This window comes from Boleophthalmus pectinirostris, unplaced genomic scaffold (genome assembly GCF_026225935.1).
Source record: "Boleophthalmus pectinirostris isolate CB_2022bp ecotype Guang Dong unplaced genomic scaffold, ASM2622593v1 HiC_scaffold_7, whole genome shotgun sequence".
NCBI lineage: Eukaryota > Metazoa > Chordata > Actinopteri > Gobiiformes > Gobiidae > Boleophthalmus > Boleophthalmus pectinirostris.
Genome location: NW_026571473.1, coordinates 39,317,781 through 39,325,943, shown reverse-complemented (window position 1 = coordinate 39,325,943; position 8,163 = coordinate 39,317,781).

Sequence of the window (8,163 nt, the reverse complement as noted above, 5' to 3'; positions counted from 1 at the left end):
GGACAGGAGGAGGACAGGAGGACAGGAGGACAGGAGGAGGAGAGGACAGGAGGACGGAGGAGGACAGGAGGACAGGAGGACAGGAGGAGGACAGGAGGAGGAGGACAGGAGGACAGGAGGAGGAGGAGGAGGAGGACGAGGAGGAGACAGGAGGAGGACAGAGGAGGACAGGAGGACAGGAGGAGGACAGGAGGACAGGAGGAGGACAGGAGAGGACAGGAGGAGGACAGGACAGGAGGACAGGAGGAGGACAGGAGAGGACAGGAGGACACAGGAGGACAGGAGGACAGGAGGACAGGAGGACAGGAGGAGGACAGGAGGAGGACAGGAGGACAGGAGGACAGGAGGACAGGAGGAGGACAGGAGGACAGGAGGACAGGAGGAGGACAGGAGGAGGACAGGAGGAGGACAGGAGGACAGGAGGAGGACAGGAGGAGGACAGGAGGAGGACAGGAAGGAGGAGGACAGGAGGACAGGGGAGGACAGGAGGAGGACAGGACAGGAGGAGGACAGGAGGAGGACAGTGAGGACAGGAGGAGGACAGGACAGGAGGACAGGAGGAGGACAGGAGGAGGAGGACGAGGACAGGAGGAGGAGGACAGGAGGACAGGAGGACAGGAGGACAGGAGGAGGACAGGAGGACAGGAGGACAGGACAGGAGGACAGGAGGACAGGACAGGAGGAGGACAGGAGGAGGACAGGAGGAGGACAGAGGAGGAGGACAGGAGGACAGGAGGACAGGAGGACAGGACAGGAGGACAGGAGGGAGGACAGGAGGAGGACAGGAGGACAGGAGGACAGGAGGAACGAGGAGGAGGACAGGACAGGAGGAGGACAGGAGGACAGGAGGACAGGACAGGAGACAGGAGGAGGACAGGAGGACAGACAGAGGACAGGAGAGGACAGGAGGACAGGAGGACAGGAGGAGGACAGGAGGACAGGAGGAGGACAGGAGGAGGACAGGAGGAGGAGGAGGAGGACAGGAGGACAGGACAGGAGGACAGGAGGAGGACAGGAGGAGGACAGGAGGGAGGAGGACAGGAGGACAGGAGGAGAGGAGGACAGGAGGACAGTGAGGAGGAGGACAGGAGGAGGAGGAGGACAGGAGGACAGGAGGAGGACAGGAGGACAGGGAGGAGGACAGGAGGACAGGAGGACAGGAGGAGGAGGAGGACAGGAGGACAGGAGGAGGACAGGAGGACAGGAGGACAGGACAGGAGGACAGGAGGAGGACAGGAGGAGGACGGGAGGAGGACAGGAGGACAGGAGGACAGGAGGAGGACAGGAGGACAGGAGGACAGGAGGAGGAGGACAGGAGGACAGGAGGAGGACAGGAGGACAGGAGGAGGACAGGAGGACAGGAGGACAGGAGGACAGGAGGACAGGAGGAGGACCTGTCCCTGTGAACTTCCTCACACCTTCCCTCTCTTCCTGAGATCAAACCAGAAAAGAAAAGCCAGACTGGGACAGTGTGGAGGCTCCAACCCGTTTGGTCGGTTTGATTTCTAAGCATTTTTGATTTTGTTTTTGTTAAGAACATTGGGGATGTTTCGTGCTCGTCTTGGGTCTAGATTAAATGTGGAAAGACGGACTGACATTTTCCTCTTCAAAAGTTGGTGCTGTTAACACTGTGAGCTCCTCCTGTGGATGACTCCTGTGAAGGTGTTTCATCCGGGTTGAGATGATCTCTCCAGCTCTTTTTTATTTGTCTCTAAACAGGCCATGACAAGTCAAATAGGTGAAAAACCTGGGACCCCAACTGCAAATTATAATTGATGTTTTTGTAAGAATTCAAGTGAGAAAGAAGCTCAAAAGTGGTTCTCCTGAAAGATGAAGAAAGTTTAATGCATCATTTGTTTTGTTCATGTTATTTCTATATTTTTTATCATGTTCCTTCGCATCCTTCATCCATTGTAAGTTCATGGTCACACACAATTCAGACGACACCTTTCATTCAATGTTGTCCTATAAAAGTGTTTTTTCAAATATCATGTATTTTTAGCGTATTTTTTGAAAACGTCTGATTTGAAAACGTCGCTTGAACCTGTTTCTTTTTCCCCTCTTCCGCTGAATGGAAACACAAAAATACTATCTTGCTCAGGAAATGTATAGATCATGCATATTTTGACCCTTTAAAAGCCAAATATCTGCAGGAGAACATCTCAAAACAGAAACCTGCAAATCCCTAGAAATCCCTTCAAACACCAGATGGGAAATGGGAGGAAGAGCAGCGTGTTGTTTTATCAGAGGAAGATTGGCTTTTGATGTGCAGCAAAACAACAAACAACAACTCGCTCCAAAAGGTGGAGGGAATTCGGGTGGAAGTGTCTTGTACGATTCTTTATTACACCTCAGATTACTGCCACAAGGGTTGGATTCTCAGTGTTGGAGACAGTGTGGCCAGTCGAACGCCAATCACTCTCATGTTTTTTGGACATGTACAAAATTAAAATCATTCTGGGATCATGTGTTTGCAGAAACAGTTACGATCTTGACTTATGTTGTTCCCAAGGACCCAAAGATATTTATTTCTGTTGGTCCTTCTGCCTGGAGAGGTGATCGAAAAAGACAGACAGAACCTTTTTAAAATTCAGATTTTAGCATCAAAAAAAGCAATAACGAGAAGCTGCTTAAAAAGGAGCCACCGACAGTGAACCAGCGGCTCGATATTATAGAAGAAACATGCTCCATGGAACGACTGACTTTTTTCTACGTCTCAAAGGACATTTCTTCATGAAACACTGGACTAAATGGTTGAAATATAAACAAAAAGAGACTTGAGTCTGTATCCTTATGACAATGGAACAGTGCCCCAGGTTTTAGTTTTTTGTTTTTGTTTGTTTTTCAAAACTTGAAAAACTGAATAAATAAAGAGTTAAAAAAAAAAAAAAACACCAGATGGTAAAGTGACGTATTCACAACATTTAATGACAGTAGATTTGAGTGACGTTCATTCTGTATTTCCAATTACCATAAGAATTGTGAGATTTGGACGAGTATGAACGTTAAATTATTGCATAGTTTTGTAAATGTGACGTATTCAGAACCTGACTTGTTTTTACGTCATATCAGCGCGTTTGAGAAAGCTTTTTTTTTTTAGGAATATCCAGTGTTGTGGTGACTTTTAAAATGTAATCCCCTACAGATTACAGAGTAAATACACCAAAATGTAGTTTGTAACAGAATCCATTAAATTACTTCATTCTGTCATTTTCAATTTATTTATAAATAAAGAACTGAGACTCAAAAGTGAAATCAAATTAAATTTATCTGGAATTTCAATAAATCACAAATCTGGTCACAGTTATCAAAAAAGGACACCTGGTTTACGGGCTGAAATAAATTTAAAAAATAAAAAATAAAGCAATGTATTTTGTAATGGGGATTTGTGTTTGTTGTGTTGAATCTTGTGAATCTGGAGATCTGGTTCTTGTTTTCCTTCTCCAGCAGATGGCGCCACTGCTCTGGGCGACACTGCATGGTTCTGAGGTTTTCCTCTGGAAAACTCAGTCAAAAATCAAAAATTCAGAAGTATAGCACAGTCATCAGATTTATCCACATTTCAACATTTAGTTTGAGAAACATTCTACAAACATAACACATTTTTATTCCACATTACAATATTTACAGATGTACTTTTTATTCTAGCAGCAGGAGACATTTTGGTAACGAGTGACTAAATCAAACCTATAAAAATAACTTTAAAGCTACAAGATAAAAGACAGATTTAAAGGTTGTATGGAGGATTTTTTTTTTTTTTTCAAATTGTTAATGAAAGTTTAAAATACCCTTACAGAAATGCAGCAGCCTTGTAATTATGCTGATTAAAGAAAAAAAGAATGAAAATCTGTCATCTGTGGACATAGTGAGGGCAGATAAACATCAGCCAATAGATAACAAGGCTACCTCATTTTCTATTGGCTGTTAGAGATTATGTGGCTTATGCAGCAGTTCTTAGAGGCTTTTTAAAATTGGAGTTTCCTCACAGTTCACACAAAGTTTGTTGAGATGATGGACAAAAATCCACGACCAGTTCGCCACAAACGAAAGTCCGTTTTTGAGGTCGTTGAAAGAAGAAGAGACGAAGAAAAGGAGCAAAGCCAAACACGTGATTCTTGGAGATTTCTTCCAGCGATTGCGCGAATGAAGCAATGAGTCTAAAAACTGATGTGCCAGTCGTTAAATTATTTATTTCACTTCAGCAGTAATTCTGAACACGTGCTGGATGTAAACAAGTGTGATTTCTAGAGTAAAGAGGCGGGAGGAGCTGTGGAGGAGGAAGGTGGTGTCACACATGCACAACATTTGAAAAAGGACTGTTGCTGTATTTCTTTTCCCTTTAAAAAATCCTCTGTACAACCTTTAAGTCGGTACAGTCCATATATTGAAGTGCATATGGCATGTTAGCAATTATATTTATGAAGATTTCTCATTTTATTTCCTGGTTGAACACGGGTGGAAGACACAGAGCCAATTTCATAACTTTTACCGAGCAACCAAACTGTGAAAAAGGGGCGTGTCTAAAATGACACAATAGTTCAATTATCTCTGCATTTAAAAGTTTGAACATAGATGGATTCTTTTTTAGAACCACTATATCTTTATTTTTGTGCTTTTCGTTTCAACTTTCGTCCAGAAACTAACACAAAACTGATGTAAAACTATAATATTCACCACAAGTAAATATCACCAAACCAAGTCAAAATCATTTGAAAAATCTGCCATACACACTTTAAGATGGGGCCAAAAGAGGCAGGTTTTACGCTGATGCAGCCCTCTCCATTTGTCCAGGCTGGGGACTGGCACAGAGGGACACACACAGCGAGCGCCTCTGTGGCTGGATTAGACCCACCGCCCGTGTTCCTACAGAGTTAGTGTTAGTGCAGACGTACTCACAGTGAACAGCAGCAGCTTCTGCACCTGGAAAGACTCGTTTAAAAGTTTAGTAAAACAGTTTAGAGCTGCAATGAGAAGAGTCAGAAGAGTTAAGGGTAGAACTGTCATTTCACAAGACAAGACCCAAACTATTTTACAACAAACACAATGGAAATATTAAGAAGACATTTAAACTTTAACCCTGTAAACTTAATACAATGTTAAAACAGAAATGTCGACATATTTCAAACGAACAGATCCTGTTCAAACCTGTGGAAGAGTTGGATTAGGACACGACGACTAGATGTTCAGTTTAGTGTCAAGGTTAGGATCAGAGCCGTCAGACTCTATCTGGGCCATGTTTAGACCAGTTGAGGCACACACCAAAAACACACAAGGGCCCAAGCCCAAATGAAACCTGTGAAATGATGATGTAAACACTGAATCTGGCCCACTCCACATTTAGACCAGATAAGACCAAGAGAGACCAGCAGTCTCCAGAAAAGTGAGCCAACATTTAAATATGGCTCATTTCAGACCAACTTAGGCCTAAAACTAAAGCCTTGGACTGTAACAAGGTCCTCAGCATGTTCAGGCCTTGTTTTGAGATGATGATTCACACAGAAATGTCACGTACCTGAGTTAAAGTCACGTACCTGAGTTAAAGTCACGTACCTGAGTTAAAGTCACGTACCTGAGTTAAAGTCTGCATGAACAGACCAACGAACCCAGTGAAACCTGCAGCAGGAAAGATCCTGTAAGATTATGTTGGTCACAAATCCAACATCAAAGCGTCAGAACTATTACATTCAGACCACAAAAAAGTGGCAGAACACAAGGGCCTCAACCCTTGGACCAAGACTCAAGTCAAGATGAGTGGCTGAGCGCTCACTCACAGCAAGAAGGTTCCTTTGTGTGCACAATCTGCACGTGTGTGGCAGCAGCTCACTGCTCCTGACAGACTGTCCCAGCAGCACTTTGCATTTGACCCATTCATCATCAACAGAGGGAGAATTTCCCTCAAAAATTCCCTACTGAAATATACTGTACCTTAAGATTATTAATATACTGTACCTTAAGATTATTAATATACTGTACCTTAAGATTATTAATATACTGTACCTTAAGATTATTAATATACTGTACCTTAAGATGATTCCAAATGATCAGGTTTAAAACGATGTGGGTTTCTCCAACCTGAAAACTCCAGGGTTAGTCAGTAACATATGACAGACATGTTTTAGCTTTAGCTGTTTTCAAATCAAATAAACTAACATCTGCTACAGTTGTCGCAGATGATTTTCATGTCTCACAGTTGCAAGACACGAAGTAGATTTACAAGTGGCTTAGATCAACTATGAACTAATTAACAATGATAATAATAAAGTGAGACCTGTAGAAGAGTTAGAGGACACCACCCAAACCTGCAAACACAAAGGAAAAGTTAGAAACAAAATGACAAAATACGAGTGTATTTCAACAAAACAGTTTTATATTCACCTGTGAGTTGAACGTCCATCAGCTTCCCTCACAGAGTTCAGGTCAACTCTTCCAGCAGGTGCTCCCAGTGCATCACAGTTTGACTCAATTCTGCACTTGTTTCAGTTTTATTATTACCAACCACCCCAAACCCACAACAAACCCAACGCAACACAAGGACCAAAACCAAGTTCCACCTGTGGAAATGAAACATTAAAATCTGGTCCACAGACGACCAGATCAACCCATAAGAGACACACATAAAAGTGTTTAGAATATGACACATTTGGACCAGTTTAGGCCCAAATCTGAGCCTTTAAAATCCTCAGATGTTGTTTTGAGACGACACAAGGTAAAGAATAAAAAGAAAGTCTAGAGGTTTTAGGATTTGACCATTGTACAGTTGGATGCATTTGGACGGTTTTATTTTTCCAGGATAGAGGAGAGATTTTTATTGTCCAAGTAGATTTTTATCTCATTTGAAACCTTCGATGACACCTTCCACTTTTTGTTTTGCATTTGTTTAAATGTGCATGTTGAGTATTTGATGGCAGCTCCTTGTTTCATTCATGTTTGGAAAGTGACCATTTCATTCCCACAAATGTATCATTCATTTCATATATTTCTGAGTCATTGTGTCCAGTTCATCGACCTGAGCTTGGTTCACATGTTTAAACCTTTTCATTGCAATTTGTTACATTTGAAAAACACATTTTTTCACCATGGTTTTACACTTTGTGATAAATGACATTTTCACACATCAAAATACCGAGACATTTGATTTGAGACACGTTTTGCTTTTGTTTCATGAGTTTTCTTTGTGGTGTTATTTCCTTCATTTTACTGACAAAACCTTTTGCATTTGTTTTCAGAAAAGGTCTTTCTGTAAGTTTCCTTTTACCAGACAGTTTCAGGACACAAGGCCGCGCCTTCATGTTTCCTTTTATTATCCACCTTTTTCACTCAGTTATTATAAATTATAAATTTCCTTTCAACGAAAGCATCTTTATCATTTGAAACTCATCACAACGACGCTTTATTTATTTCAGTTCATTTTGCACATTGCATAAACATGAACCAGAGCGCGGAGTAACTCCGCCCCCGCAGCAGCTTCATTCATCCAACATTTACAAACCAACAACTATTTATTATTGCAACAATGATTCTGTATCCACAAACAAGACTCACCTGGACTCGTGAGACTCACCTGGACTCGTGACACTCACCTGGACTCGTGAGACTCACCTGGACTCGTGGCGCTCACCTGGACTCGTGACACTCACCTGGACTCGTGGAGACTCACCTGGACTCTCGCTCACTGGACTCGTGGACACTCACCTGGACTCGTGAGACTCACCTGGACTTGTGAGACTCACCTGGACTCGAGACGCTCACCTGGACTCGTGACGCTCACCTGGACTCGTGAGACTCACCTGGACTCGAGACGCTCACCTGGACTCGTGAGACTCACCTGGACTCGTGAGACTCACCTGGACTCTGGCGACTCACCTGGACTCGTGGCACTCACCTGGACTCGTGACGCTCACCTGGACTCGTGAGACTCACCTGGACTCGTGAGACTCACCTGGACTCGTGAGACTCACCTGGACTCGTGACACTCACCTGGACTCCTGAGACTCACCTGGACTCGTGACGCTCACCTGGACTCGTGACACTCACCTGGACTCGTGACACTCACCTGGACTCGTGACACTCACCTGGACTCGTGGCACTCACCTGGACTCGTGAGACTCACCTGGACTCCTGAGACTCACCTGGACTCGTGACACTCACCTGGACTCGTGACAC